This window comes from Oryctolagus cuniculus, chromosome 4, assembly GCF_051225735.1.
Source record: "Oryctolagus cuniculus isolate XC-2025 breed Fujian yellow rabbit chromosome 4, ASM5122573v1, whole genome shotgun sequence".
Taxonomy (NCBI): domain Eukaryota; kingdom Metazoa; phylum Chordata; class Mammalia; order Lagomorpha; family Leporidae; genus Oryctolagus; species Oryctolagus cuniculus.
This window is the reverse complement of record NC_142870.1, coordinates 1,552,605-1,565,705: the sequence shown is the minus strand read 5'-3', so window position 1 is coordinate 1,565,705 and position 13,101 is coordinate 1,552,605. Positions and strand designations below refer to the sequence as shown.

Below are 13,101 nucleotides of genomic sequence, written 5' to 3'. Positions count from 1 at the left end.
AAGCCGGGGAGGGCGCTCACTGCGCACAGCGCCTGACTGTCGAGCTAAGGCAACCCCGCGCAGCCAGCCGCCATTCAACGGGGTCCCGGGACGCGCCCCGCACTCACAGCCGCCTCGCTCCATTGCGGGCCTGCAGTGCAGGTGCGCCCAGGTGCTGCCCCGCGCCCCGCCCCGGGCACGTGCTCCAGGCCCGGGGGCCCTGGCACCTGACGCGAGCAGACCTAACTCAGGGGCCGCGCGGGCCTCCTCCAACCCCGGGGTCGCCCCGCAGGCCGCGGCACGACACCTGCCCGCCGGCCCCTCGGACCCCCACGCAGCGCCGGCGCACGGGCACTACCGGAGCGCCCGCAGCCGCAGCCCTCACCACGGCGACCGGCGGTGGCGCGCACGTCGGCGTCACGGCGCCGGCCCCGCCCACGGCGCGCGCGCGCCCGCCCGCCCGCGCGGGGGCGGTGGCGAGGGCGGAGCCGCGGCCAGCGTTGGCGCTGAGGCGGCTGAGGGGCCGTGGCGGCGGCGGCGGCGGCGGCGGCGGCCGAGCGGCCAGGTCGGCGGCCGGGCTCTGGCGGCGCGAGCCACCGGCGCGCCGTGCCGCAGCGCTCGGGGCCGGGCCGGGTCGCAGCTGCGGCGTCGGGCGTCCCGAGCAGGCCGCGTGAGGTGAGGCGGGAGGGCGGGAGGGCGGGCGGGCTGGCCGGGCACGGCGCCGGGGGCGGCGGGCGCGGCGGGCACCCGGGCCCCGTTTATGTAAGCCGGGAGGACAGGTGCGGAGGCCGACGGCGCTCGCTCGGGGCGGACGCCGCGCGCCGGCCCGGCGCTGTGCACGGGGCTGCGGGGCCGCGGGGCTGCGGGCGGGTCCCGGCGCCCGGGAGTGCAGGCTGCGCCCGGGGCTGGGGTCGCTGCGCCGGGGCTGAGGAGCCTGCGTCCCGGGAGGGCGGGAGGCTGCGGCCCGAGATGGAGAGGGTGCGCCCCAAGGTGGGGAGGCTGCGCCCCAGGGTGGGCGGGCTGCGCCCGCGGTGGAGACGCTGCGCCCCGACACGGGGAGGCTGCGTCCTGGACGGGCGGCGCGTCCCCTCCTGAGGGCACCGTGTCCGCGTGGGAAGCTCCGCGCCGCGGGGCAGGGGGCGTGCACCCGGCGTGGGGCTGCACCCTGCGTTCGGGGGGCGTCCGGCGGGAGGCTCTGCGCCGCGGGCAGCCCGGGGCGGGGAAGTTCCCGCGGCGCTGGCAGCTGCGGGGTCGGGTAGGAGGATGGCCGCGTGGTGGGTGGGTGGGCGGTGCGGAGTCCCGGCCGCGGGCTGCCCGGGGTTTGCGCCGGGTGCTGGGTTCGCAGTTAGCATTTTTAGCCAGCAGGGTTGGCTGCTGCTTCTGATGAAGGCATTGTGGTCGCCGCGAAGCCCGGGGCGCTGTGCCTGCGCCCCGAGTGTCTGAGAGGGTCCTGCTGTGGCACCTGCTGCTGCACTCCGCCTGCGGTGCGGAGCGGTGGAGAACCAGGTTTGCACTTGGTCCTCTTTGTTCTCTCCCACCTTCGCCCGAACCTTTCATTTCTTTGAAAGGTGCGGCCCGCCGGGTGGTCCCGGGAGCCGGCCGGGCCCTGGGAAGGTCCTCTGATGACTGCCTTTCCCCTGGGGAGAGACCGCCCGGCCCCTTTGCCTGCCCAGGGTTTTCTGGGGCGAGGAGGAGAGAGGCAGAGGTGGCTGCTGCGGTGCCTGGGAGGGTGCGGGACCCACCGCAGGCGCTTGATAAATATGGGATGAGACGGCCGGGCTGGGCGCAGAGGCTTTGAGAGGGGCCCGCTGTCTGTGGGCCGTGCCCGTCGGTTCCCGAGCTGGGGCTGTTCAGCCACGTCCAGGTCAGGTTGGCAGGGAAGGAGGAGGCCTTTCTGCGGGGGCAGTGGTAGCGGACGGGCCCCCGGGGCGTTGGGCGCTCACTCCCGGGGCCCTCAGCCTTTGCCTGTTTACGGGTCATAAAGCGTTGCTTGCAGATGTTTGCAGTAAGAGAGTTCTTCGGACTTGAGGCCTGTCTGGTGCATGACTGAAGCGCTCCTAATTCATCTCCCACATGCTGACCGTGGCCTGCCGGGCAGCAGGCTCTCCCGGTGCCGGACAAGGTGGGCAGCGCTGAGAGATGCTGCTGGCAGTTTGTTAGTCACTCACGTAGCGTTACGTCCTAAAAATAAAATTTATAATTTTAGTTGTGAAATTGCACGGTTTTATTTATGGATGTGAAAGTGCCAGTGTGTGCCCCGGGAGGTGTGAACTCCTCGCTCCCAGCCGCAGCCCCTCGCCTGCCTGCCCCTGCTGCTGCGATGGTCGTGGGTTGTCCCTGCCCTAGTCCCTGCCGGCAGTTGTAATGCGGTTTTTAATATTTCCTCTGACAGACAGTGCTACAGTGGCGATTCTTATTCGTGACTGCAAGCAAGACCTACTGATTGTTTTGTGTTAATTATCAAAATTCCTTCACTGTAAGATGTATTAAAGCACTGGGTTTATTCCCTTGAATGCTGTGATTAACTCTGTAAGCACACAGGAACAAAGTGTGTTATTTAATTAGGAGGTGGTTAGAAAGTACATTTAAGAGATTAATAGATGAAGTTATCCACTTACCAGCCTACAAAAAACTTAAGCAAAACGATCAAGCTTATGATCAAACTTAAAGCTGATATCTGGCTTTTTAAAAAGGTTTATTCTTTTATTTGAAAGACAGTGTAATAGAGCGAGGTCTTCCATCCAGTTGTTTACTTCCCAGATGGTCGAGGCTGGGCCAGGCTGGTTCCACCTGGGTCTCCCACGTGGATGGCAGGACCCAGGCACTCAGGCCGTCTCCTGCTGCCCTCCCAGGCACATTAGCAGGGAGCTGGATTGGAAGTGGAACAGCCAGGACTTGAACCAGCGCTTTGATAGGGGTGACAGGGGATGCCGGCGTTGCAGGCGGCAGCGTGATGCACTGTGCCACAGCACTGGCCAGGAGACAGAATTTTAATGGAAAACGTGCTGATTTTCTTTGTAACTTTCTAAAACGTGCTGTGCTACGCTCATTTTCTCTCTGTCTCACTCTGTCTCTCTCTCCCAATCCACCCCAGAAAGCATTTATCAGGCTCCTCTTGCAGCCGGCACAGGACTTAGTTGGGGGCACGTTTTGCCGTAGGTTCAGTTCTGAAGCCAGTGGGGGTTGCCGGTCAGCGTGGCCGAGTTCCTGATGGCCAAGGCCTTAGGGAGGGTGGAGAGTGGCCGCAGGCCTGGGATGTCCCTAGGCCTGGACTAGTGCAGGGACTGACCTCGCCCAGAGCCCTCCTCGGGAGAATGTTCTTGGATCCCTGGGGACCTGGCCCTGCACACAGGACCCCACTGCCGCAGTCAGAGCTAAAATGTGCATTTCGGTTATTGGACAGGGTGGAAATGGTTGTGATTAAAAGAAAGTTTTAGTTAATATGTTTATAGTGTGTGAGGTAGGAAAATCAAATGGCAAAAATGTCATTTAAAGAAAGTACACGTTGAAGTCATTGAGATGTCTTCCCTACTCTTGGAGAGACTTGCCTTCCCAGAGTCACAGCTTTTTATGTGCAGTGTGGACAAGGAAAATTTGCAGCTTTGCTTTGTCTTGTGACAGCTGTGGGCCGAGGGCCACCAGTACCACGTTATTATCACATCCTCTGAAGCTTGGCTAGTAGCTGGCTGCTCCGTTTATATGCTTCGGAGGTGTGCTAGGAGTACACAGAGCAAGGTCCTTAACGCCGTGCTGATGGATTCAAAGTTAAGGTGCAGTGGGGAGGGGATAAAAATAGTGTGGCCGTGCCTCCCGCTTGTGCTGGAGTAGCGGGGCGAAGCTCGGCCTGCCCAGGCAGGGAGTCTGCAGACGGGTTTTGTTCTGTTCGCAGCAGATGCCATCCTAGGCGCCAGAGACGTGGCGGGCGCTGCAGAAAGACAGTCCCTGCCCTTGTGGGGTTTCCGTGGTGAGGGGCTAGCGTCCTCAGTGCCAGGAAGGACACACGGCAGGGCGGGCTCCCGGCTGGGAGCTCAGGGATGGAGTGATCTGGGCAGTGGCCCTGGCGGCGGCAGCCCGTCGGGCAGAGGGAGCTCTGGAACCGAGGCCTGGACGTGTGCTGGTGACGTCAGGGTGGCCACATGGCCTGAGAGGGTGGGGAAGTGTGGGAGGGGACTGGAGAGACGCAGCACACAGGCCTCGGGAGGAATCCAGACTTTAATCCAGGCGGAATGGGAAGCCTCACCGCGGCAGGCGGGCGGGCTCACGGGCGCCGAGGGAAAGGTGCCTGGGATTCAGCTCTACGGAGAGGAGCTGCTGTGTCGCAGGCGCTGGTGGTAGGCCAGGCTGTCCCAAAGACTCAGGTGTGGCAGTTCTCGTAAATCGTGGGGCGGCCCGGTGGGCCTGCGGTGTTGCCGTGACTCCTGGGGGAGACCTGGGTGCGATGCAGCCAGCACAGAGATTCCCCAGCTCACGGGCGTGGGAGAGGCAGGCTGCTGCAGCGCCTGCCCGGGGGTGGCCGGCACCAGCGTGGCCCGGCCGACACGACGTGGGTGTCGCTGTTTTCGTACCTCATGTGTGATGGAGGGATGGTGCTTCTGCTCCTTGGTGTTCTCTGCACTCACTGGAGGAGTCACTCGTCAAACAGTGCTGCTGGCGTTGCTTCTTCAGAACGTGGCTCTTTCCCTTGAGGTTTGGAGTTGGCGTTGACACCGTCTTGGTGCCCCGTCGGTGTCCTGTGTGAGGTGGGAAGCTGGGGAAGAGCCAGGGTTTGGAAGAAATCAGGAGCTGGGATTCGGACGCCTTTGTGAGAGGCAGCTTCGCTGTGGATCTGAGCACGTGAACGTGGCTGTGGCGCAGCCACTTACTGGATGTGTGGTCTTGAGCAAGCTCTGTCATCTTTCTGTGCTTGTTGGTGATGTATTTATTTTGAGAAGGAGAGAGAGAGGCAGAGGGAGGGAGAGAGGGAGAGATGGAGAGAGGGAGGGAGGGAGAGGGAGATACCCCATCTGTTGGTCCACTACCCAAATGCCTGCAACGGCTGGGACCAAAGCCAGGAGCTAGGAACTCAATCTGTGTCTCCCACGTGGGCTGCAGGGACCCAATCCCTTGAGCTGTCCCTGCTGCGTCCCAGGATGTGCATTCACAGGGCACTGGTTTGAGACGTGGGAGTCTTAACCAGTCGGCTACACGTCTGCACCGAGTGCGCCAAGTTTTTTTCATCCATAAATTAGGAAGACTGACAGCAGCTCATCTCTCAGGGTTGTTGAACCAGCACACTGAGCTCACGCAGAGCCTGAAGCAGCAGTGCTTGGCTAGCAGTGTGTGAGAGGGCACCTCTGCTTGTTGCTTTTATGATGAGTCATCTGGGTGGACAGGATGGGTTTGGGTGGACAGTCAAGGTCAGGCTTGAGAAGGGCAATGGCCAACTCTCAGTCGTGGCTCCTGTGCCCATCACTGGAGCCTGAGACCTGAGTCTGGGCAGTAGGTGTGAGTCCGGAAGGCAAGGACTGACCCGGGGGCCCCTGGCAAGGAGTCCATGGGGGCGGGGGGCTCCCGGTGCCATTGGAAAGGGCTCTGCTGAAGAAGGAAGAAGCCAGGAGGCTCCAGCAGCCTGGAGTCCAAGCCACTGGTGGAGATTGGGGGTTTCCTCCCTTCTTACTCTCAGGGCTGGAGAAGAGGTGGCCGCCAGGGACCTGCTCGTTAAGAGTGGGGGAAGACCTGTCCAGTGTGAGGCTGAAGGTGTCCTTGCAGAAATGTGTGGGGACAGGTGATGCAGGAGGGCAGGAATGCAGAATGAAGGCCTGGCAGAGCTGGAGAAGGGGAGCAGGCGTGAGCTCCTCCTGGGGGAGGAGGGACGAGGAAGGCTCCAGAGACTCCTGCGTGAGGGAGCAGTGGTGCTGGCCAGAGGAGCTGGGGTGCAGCAGTCTCCACGTGAAGACATCACAGGGACTTGGTTTCGCTTGTCTCCTGCCTGCGATGTACAGCATTTGTATATCTTACCCAGGGTCCCGGGACGCACCTGCGCTCTGTGAAGCACACACAGAACACGGATGTCAGCTTTCACTGCACACACCTGCACTCCACACAGGAACACACATGTCAGCTTTCACTGCGCACACCTGCACATCCCAGATTTACTGGGCGCTGTCTGTGATGGACACACAGGAACACACATGTCAGCTTTCACTGTGCCACCTGCACATCCCAGATGCTCTGGGCGCTGTCTGTGATGGACACACAGGAACACACATGTCAGCTTTCACTGCGCACACCTGCACATCCCAGATATACTGGGCGCTGTCTGTGATGGACACACAGGAACACACATGTCAGCTTTCACTGTGCCACCTGCATGTCCCAGATGCTCTGGGCGCTGTCTGTGACGCACACGCAGGAACACACATGTCAGCTTTCACTGTGCCACCTGCATGTCCCAGATATACTGGGTGCTGTCTGTGATGGACACACAGGAACACACATGTCAGCTTTCACTGCGCACACCTGCATGTCCCAAATGCACTGGGCGCTGTGACTCACACGCAAGAACACAAATGTCAGCTTTCACTGCACACACTTGCACATCCCAGATTTACTGGGCACTGTGTGATGCACACACAGGAACACACATGTCAGCTTTCACTGCGCACACCTACACATCCACACAGGAGCACACATGTCAGCTTTCACTGCTCACACCTGCACATCCCAGATATACTGGGCGCTGTCTGTGACGCACACGCAGGAACACACATGTCAGCTTTCACTGTGCCACCTGCATGTCCCAGATGCACTGGGGACTCTTTGTGAAGCACACGAAGGAACACACATGTCAGCTTTCAGTGCATACACCTGCATGTCCCAAATGCACTGGGCGCTGTGACTCACACGCAAGAACACACATGTCAGCTTTCACTGCGCACACCTGCACATCCCAGATATATTGGGTGCTGTCTGTGACGCACACGCAGGAACACACATGTCAGCTTTCACTGTGCCACCTACACATCCCAGATATACTGGGCGCTGTCTGTGACACACACGCAGGAACACACATGTCAGCTTTCACTGCGCACACCTGCACGTCCTGGGGCTCTTGTTCTCAGGTCGGTTACTCCTCACTACTCTTTCATAGGCCTCATTACCTCCATTTCTCCAATCAGGAAACTGATAGTGAGGAGCTAGCTCAGTGGCGTCAGGGAAGCTGGGTCACATTTAGCTCACGGTTCGTCAGCTCTTACTCTGTGTCAGGCATGGGTAGCTGAGTGTAATCCAGTGTAATCCTCATGACGATCCTAGGAGGGTACTGTGACTGCCCCCTTCCCTGGCTGTGGGCTCCTGCTCCTGGTCTCCTCTGTCCGTTCTTGACCAGTGCTCTCAGCTGAGCACTAACCTAAGACAGACTGGGTCACAGCACTGCCCAGAGCCCCTGCCACTCCTGTCTCAGTGCTCCCAGCGGCTGCTGCCGCCGCCTCTCAGCCTCAGGGCCTTGGTGCCATGTCGGGCTCGCTGCTTGCACACGCATGGGATGCACGTTCAAGGGCCCTGGTTACCTTTACCGTGTGTACCCATCAGGAGTGGAAGCCTCAGGAAGGCAGGGTGGTTGCTCCAAATCCGTCCCAAGGGCTCAGAGCCGTGCCCGGCACAGAGAGGGCGCCCGGCCCAGCACGCAGCGCGAGTGTTCACTGAGCGGGTGAACCGCTTTTTGTTACGTTTCCTATAGGTAGGGAGGATGGGACTGAGTTGAGTGAGTGCATCTGCCCGTGGGAACGAATGCTTTTCCTGCCTCCCCACGCTGCACCCCCATGTCCTATTGTACTTGGTGAATCAGTCATAGATTTATGCCCCATATGTCGGTGTTATCTCCAGATTTCCATGCTTTTCTTTGTAGAATGGAAACATTTACAAAACATTCAAAATTGTTATAAAACCATAAAGTGCAATATAGTAAATTAATCTGTTCAGAACAGGGAGCCCACGTCCTGAAAATACAGTTCTGGTCACCCCTTTTGGACGCCGTAGAGTGGAAACGCATTCTCCGTGGTCGTCAGAGGAGGGATGGTTGTAACGGCGCCTTGACAAAGATGAGCGTGCTTTGAATAATCTGGGAGGTTTAGGGAAGCAGCAGCCAAATCAAGTGACGAATACATTTGATTGAACCACAGAGGCTTCCAGAAGCTAGAGATCGGAGACAGTATGGCTTATAAATTGCTTGGTAGAAGAACAAACAGGAAAATGTCCCAGGATTTGGGAAACTGGAGGTTGGATCCTGCCTGAGTGCACATGGGGGCTGCAGCGTGAAGTCCCAAAGGCTCAGTGTTTCAGGGTGGTTCCCTCGGCTCTCCTGCTTCCTCCTGGCTCAGTGAGTGTTGAAAGAGGTGGGGGACTGGAGGGGCTGGGGTCTTAGAGGTGAGCAGGTTTAGGAGGCAGAGTCTGGGGAGGGGAGGTCACAGGGTCTGGTTCCAAGGAAGTGCCCAGCCCCGTCACTGCTCCCTGCACTGCCTTTGCCTGAGAGGACTTGGGTTGAGCAGTGCTGCAGTCCGGTGTTCAGCATCAGCGCCCGAGATGGCTCAGTGGCACTCACGGACGGTGAACACCAGAAGTCACAGGTCGTTGGCATGCACGAGGCTGAGCCTCACGTAGGGGCAGCGTGCCACAGCCCTGCGTCCTGTCTTTTGTTTGTTTGGTGACAGTGGGACAGAAATGCAGAGCCCACTGTGAGGCGGCCCCTCTAGGAGGGGCTGCTCCCAGGATGGGGGGCTGTGGAGACAGCACAGCAGTGCTCACTCGCCGGCATGGGGTGTTCCTGGCGGGCCCCCTGCCAGCTGCCTCCCAAGCCGCGCGCTCTCGGCCCTGGGATAGTCTCAGATTTCTCTCCCTGAGGTGAGGTTTCGTGGCAGTGGGGGCAGTTGACAGAGTCGTCTCTTGTGCAGGCCTTGGCTGTGTGAGATCAGGAAATGGAATTCTGGCTTCTGCTCTCAGGAGCGGGTGCTCCTCCTCAGGCACCCTCACATAGAGGAGGGGGCTTCCACGGCATGACCCCAGCTGCCGCAGGAAGAGCGATGGGAACCCCAGCGTAGAAGACCGGATCTGACGGCGTGCCTGCGCCCTGCCCTGGATGTGAGGGCACGCTTGTTGGTCTGAATCGTGAGGCTGACACGCTTCGGGACAGGTGTGTGCTGGCGCTGGCCAGGTGGAGGGACTGCTTTTGAGCTGGCCTCACCATCTTTGTGTCGCTTACAGTGGCTTCTGTTGCGCTGCAGTGTGCTTTGTGGAGTACTCGCCAGGATTATCTTTCTTCCTCTTATTTTTTAATTAAAGATTTATTTATTTATTTTAATGGCAAAGTTGCAGAGAGGCAGAGGCAGAGAGAGAGGTCGTCCATCTGCTGGTTCACTCCCCGGATTGCTGCAACTGCCGGAGCTGCACCAATCCGAAGCCAGGAGCCAGAAGCTTATTCCGGGTCTCTCATGTGGGTGCAGGGGCCCAAGGACTTGGGCTGTTTCCTACTGCTTTCCCAGGCCACAGCAGAGAGCTGGATCTGAAGGGGAGCAGCTGGGACTCGAGCTGGTGCCCGTATGGGATGCCAACACTGCAGGCAGCAGCTTTACCCGCTACGCTACAGCGCTGGCCCCCAAGATTATCTTTCCTTTCTTAATATGTTATAAATTTATTTTCATTAAAAAGCTTTCTGAGCTTTCAAAGAGCTTCATGTGATAGTTTTCCATCCCAAGTAACAAGTCCAAGAAAGTTGTAGCACAAACAACAAGCGGGAACGGGTGAATGATTATTTGTTGCAGAGAGAAGCCGGCTTGGAGATGAGGTGAGCGAGACACAGGGTCGGGGGAAGCAACACTTTGGGAGCACGGAGTTCAGGCTGGGTTTTGCCATCCCTGGAACACTGGAAAGAAACCACTTGCGTAACATTTCTGCCGGTTTGGGAAGTGACCAGAGGACAGTCTGCCTGGAGCCTGCTGACCGGTCACGTCGGAGCCAGCAGGGTTAGGACTGGCAGCTCTGACTTGTGCTCTTGAGCTGCTTGCCTGCTGTGGTTCTCGGTGTCTGTAGTAGGCGCTCGTCTCCCCTGCAGCCGAGTGATCTTTCACACGCCAGCTTGCTGTGCCTCAGCCTCGCCCTCTCGTGAGCCATGGGAGGGAGCTGATCGCGTTCCCATGGACGCAGCCGCAGGCCTGACTCTCGGCCTGCTCCGCTCTCCTTCACATCTGGGCGGTGAGTCAGCTGCAGCACCCGCGGCCCAGGTGTGAGAAGAGCTCCTGGATGTGAGCTGTTTACTGCCGAGAGCCCTCGCCGTGGGAAAGGGAGGGGCTGCTTCTTCCAAGGCAGCGACGTTACGATGGGCTGCGGGCGGGAACAGGCACGCTGGGATCTGTGGGTGCTGCAGGCCGGCGCCGGCCGCCTCTTCACTTCACATCCTGTTGCTTATAGAAGGAAGTGGTGACACTGAGTGCTTTTTAGAGTGCTCTGGGCAGGTGCGAGCAGAAAGTAAGAGGTAGAAAAGGAATCCCAAGATTGGCCATGAAAGTCACTCTCCGTAAGTGTTTTTTTAAAAAATTACCTGTTTGAAAAGCAGAGTGACAGAGAGCGAGCGAGCGAGCGCTTCTGTCTGCTGGTTCACTCCCCAAATAGTGACAATACCTGGGAATGGGCCATGATCAAGCCAGGAGCCAGGAACTCTGTCTGGATCTCCCACCTGGGTGCGGAGCCCAAGCACTCGGGTCGTCACCTGCTGCTTCCCAGGTGCATCAGCAGGGAGCTGGATCAGAAGCGGGAGCAAGGGGGACTTGGAACAGTGCTCTGATGTAGGAGGTCGGAGTCCCAAGTGCTGGCTTCACCCACTGCACCCACTGACGTCCCTGAATGTCTGAGTTGTGCGGCCATTGCCAGGGTCATTGTTAGGACAGTTCCCTCTCCTGGGAACATTCCTTGTGCTCAATTGCTTCTGGCTGCCCAGACATCCTGTGTGCATCTTGTAGACGTCGTGTGGTGGCATTCTGCCCTGTGTCATGGCCCTCACAGGAGGCTGGCACCGCCCCCAGGTGCAACCTGCTCTGTTCTCCTGGTGTGGGGAAGCCATTGTTGTGGGGTAGATGCCGCCTCCCCAGAGATGGGCTTTGTGTCACTGCCCCTTTCTGGTTGTCGTGACAGCGCTACTCTGAGCATTGGCACATGCATCTCTGTGTGGACACGTGTTTTCATTTTTCTTATGTATTCCCAGTTCATGGGAGCTCGAAATGAGGTTTGTGGTGCAGTGGGTTAAGCTTCCATCGTCTGTGACGCCAGCATCCCTTTTGAGTGCTGGTTTGAGTCCCAGCTGCTCCACTTCTTATCCAGCTTCCTGCTGAAGCACCTGGGAAACCAGCAGAAGATGGCTAAGGTGCTTAGGCCCTTACCATCCATGTGGGAGTCCAGGCTCTCAGTTTCTGCCTGGCCCAGCCCCGACCATTGCTGCCATTTGGGCAGTGAACTAAATGAACGCATCATCCAGCAGATGGAAGATCTCTGTCTCTCCTCTCTCTAACTCTGCCTTTCAAATAAATACATCTTTAAAAAAGAAATGAGGTTTGAGCCACAGTGTGTCTTTAGTAAGGACATTGCTCTGTGTCGGGCTTGCCTTGGAGGTCCCCATGCTGTGTGCACCTGTACCTTCTAGGGTGAGAGCCATGACCACATGTAGGGCAGGGCTGTCAGGGTTTTTGGTGACTGCCCTGTCAGCAGGTGGTGCCTTCCCAGGGTTCTATTCTTCCGTCATCAGAATAGGAAATCGGCAGAGCAGCTTAATATTGGGCATACTGAAAACCACATTCAGTCTAAAAACCACACAGGTGCAGGCCTTCAGACCCAGCAGTGCCACTTCCAGGACGCGTCCCCGAGGGTCCTCGCGAAGTGGACCAGCCCACTGTGGGCGGGCAGAACAGGGCTCCATGGCTGCAAGGCCTCTCACCGCAGAGTCCCCTGCAGAGGGAACTGTGGCCCGGCCTGCGGTCTATTCTAGGACACACTGGACATGAGCCAGGTGAGGCCAGGGAACTCCTAGGGGAGCTGTCTTCATGTGGGAAGAGGGGGTCCAAGGTAGTTCGTATCAGCTAGGATGGGGAGCTCTTGGGAGCGCAGAGCAGAGCAGAGCCCCTGCTAGGGTGGTGGGAAGACAAACATGTTTTAGGAGACAGTGGGTTGGCTGGGTTCCCTAAGGCCAGTGATGCAGACTGACACAGAATACCCCACTCTAGCAAGCAGTGAGTTTGTTTCTCAGGGGTGAAGGGCAAGCAACAAAGCTAAGAGTCTGTGGAGGCAGGACAAGCACACAGATGCCTGGTGGATGAGCCCTGGAAGTTAGAAATGAGAACAGCAGGACAGCTGGGAGGCTCGGCAGCGTGGCTGTGACTGTGGTCCTGACCATGTGCGGGTGCGACAGGCACAGACGTTGACACATGTGTAGATTGTGTGCTCGGGCAACAATATCGCGGTGAGCCCTGTCTTCTGAGGTCCTGACCCCCTGCAGCAGGGGGCAGACCTGATGTAACTCACCAGTAAGACAAGCAGGCTCCCTGGAGGAGGCGCACCTGGAAGGCATGCGGGTGTGGACAGCAAGGAAGCACTGTGACCGGACATGCTGACAGGGCCCAGGAGCCTGCCTGGCCAAAGCCGGACTGTAAGCTGAGGGCTACCACAGATGTCCACCGCTTCCTCCCAATAGGCGTAAACAAGGGAGAAGGGGCGGCCCTTCCTGACGAGTTCCAGTCAGTCTGCGGGGAAGGGATGAGGAGCGAGGCAGTCGCCGTTGGTCTCCAGGTGACTTGCGACAGGTGCATTGAGGGGAAACAGGATATTTGCCTCCACTCAGAGTATCTCTTTCCCAGCTTATTTATTAAAAAGGGAAAAGTGCTAACTTTAGAGTAGAGAAAGCTGCAGATAGCACCTCGCCCAGGCCGCTGTGCTGAGACGAGCCCGTCGGGGACTCCCGGGGGCACCAGCCCGAGTGCACGCCCAGCCCCGTCACCGGCGTGCCCGATGCACACCTGGCCAGTGCCTGTGCGTCAGCAGGGTCCAGGTCAGGAAAACCCAGGAAGGACTGAGGCTCGGCGTCGGACGTGTAGGGAGTGGTTGGGG

The 13,101-nt window shown here is 58.8% G+C and overlaps 1 protein-coding gene across 8 annotated transcripts in view; it reads left to right on the top strand.

Annotated features, from left to right (window-relative positions):
• The first annotated feature begins 481 nt into the window (after window positions 1–481).
• Window positions 482–13,101, top strand: part of ADARB1 (adenosine deaminase RNA specific B1) — a 112,826-nt gene continuing 100,206 nt past the window's right edge. For 4 of the 8 annotated variants that reach the window (XM_051839964.3, XM_051839969.3, XM_051839961.3 and 1 more), the window contains exon 1: window positions 482–654. The gene's annotated coding sequence lies outside the window, so the exon portion shown is untranslated. Of the gene's footprint in view, window positions 655–2,079; window positions 2,102–4,193; window positions 4,338–8,960; window positions 9,146–13,101 lie in introns of those variants that run through there. The other 4 variants (XM_051839970.3, XR_011387667.2, XM_051839962.3 and 1 more) reach the window with 4 other exon arrangements.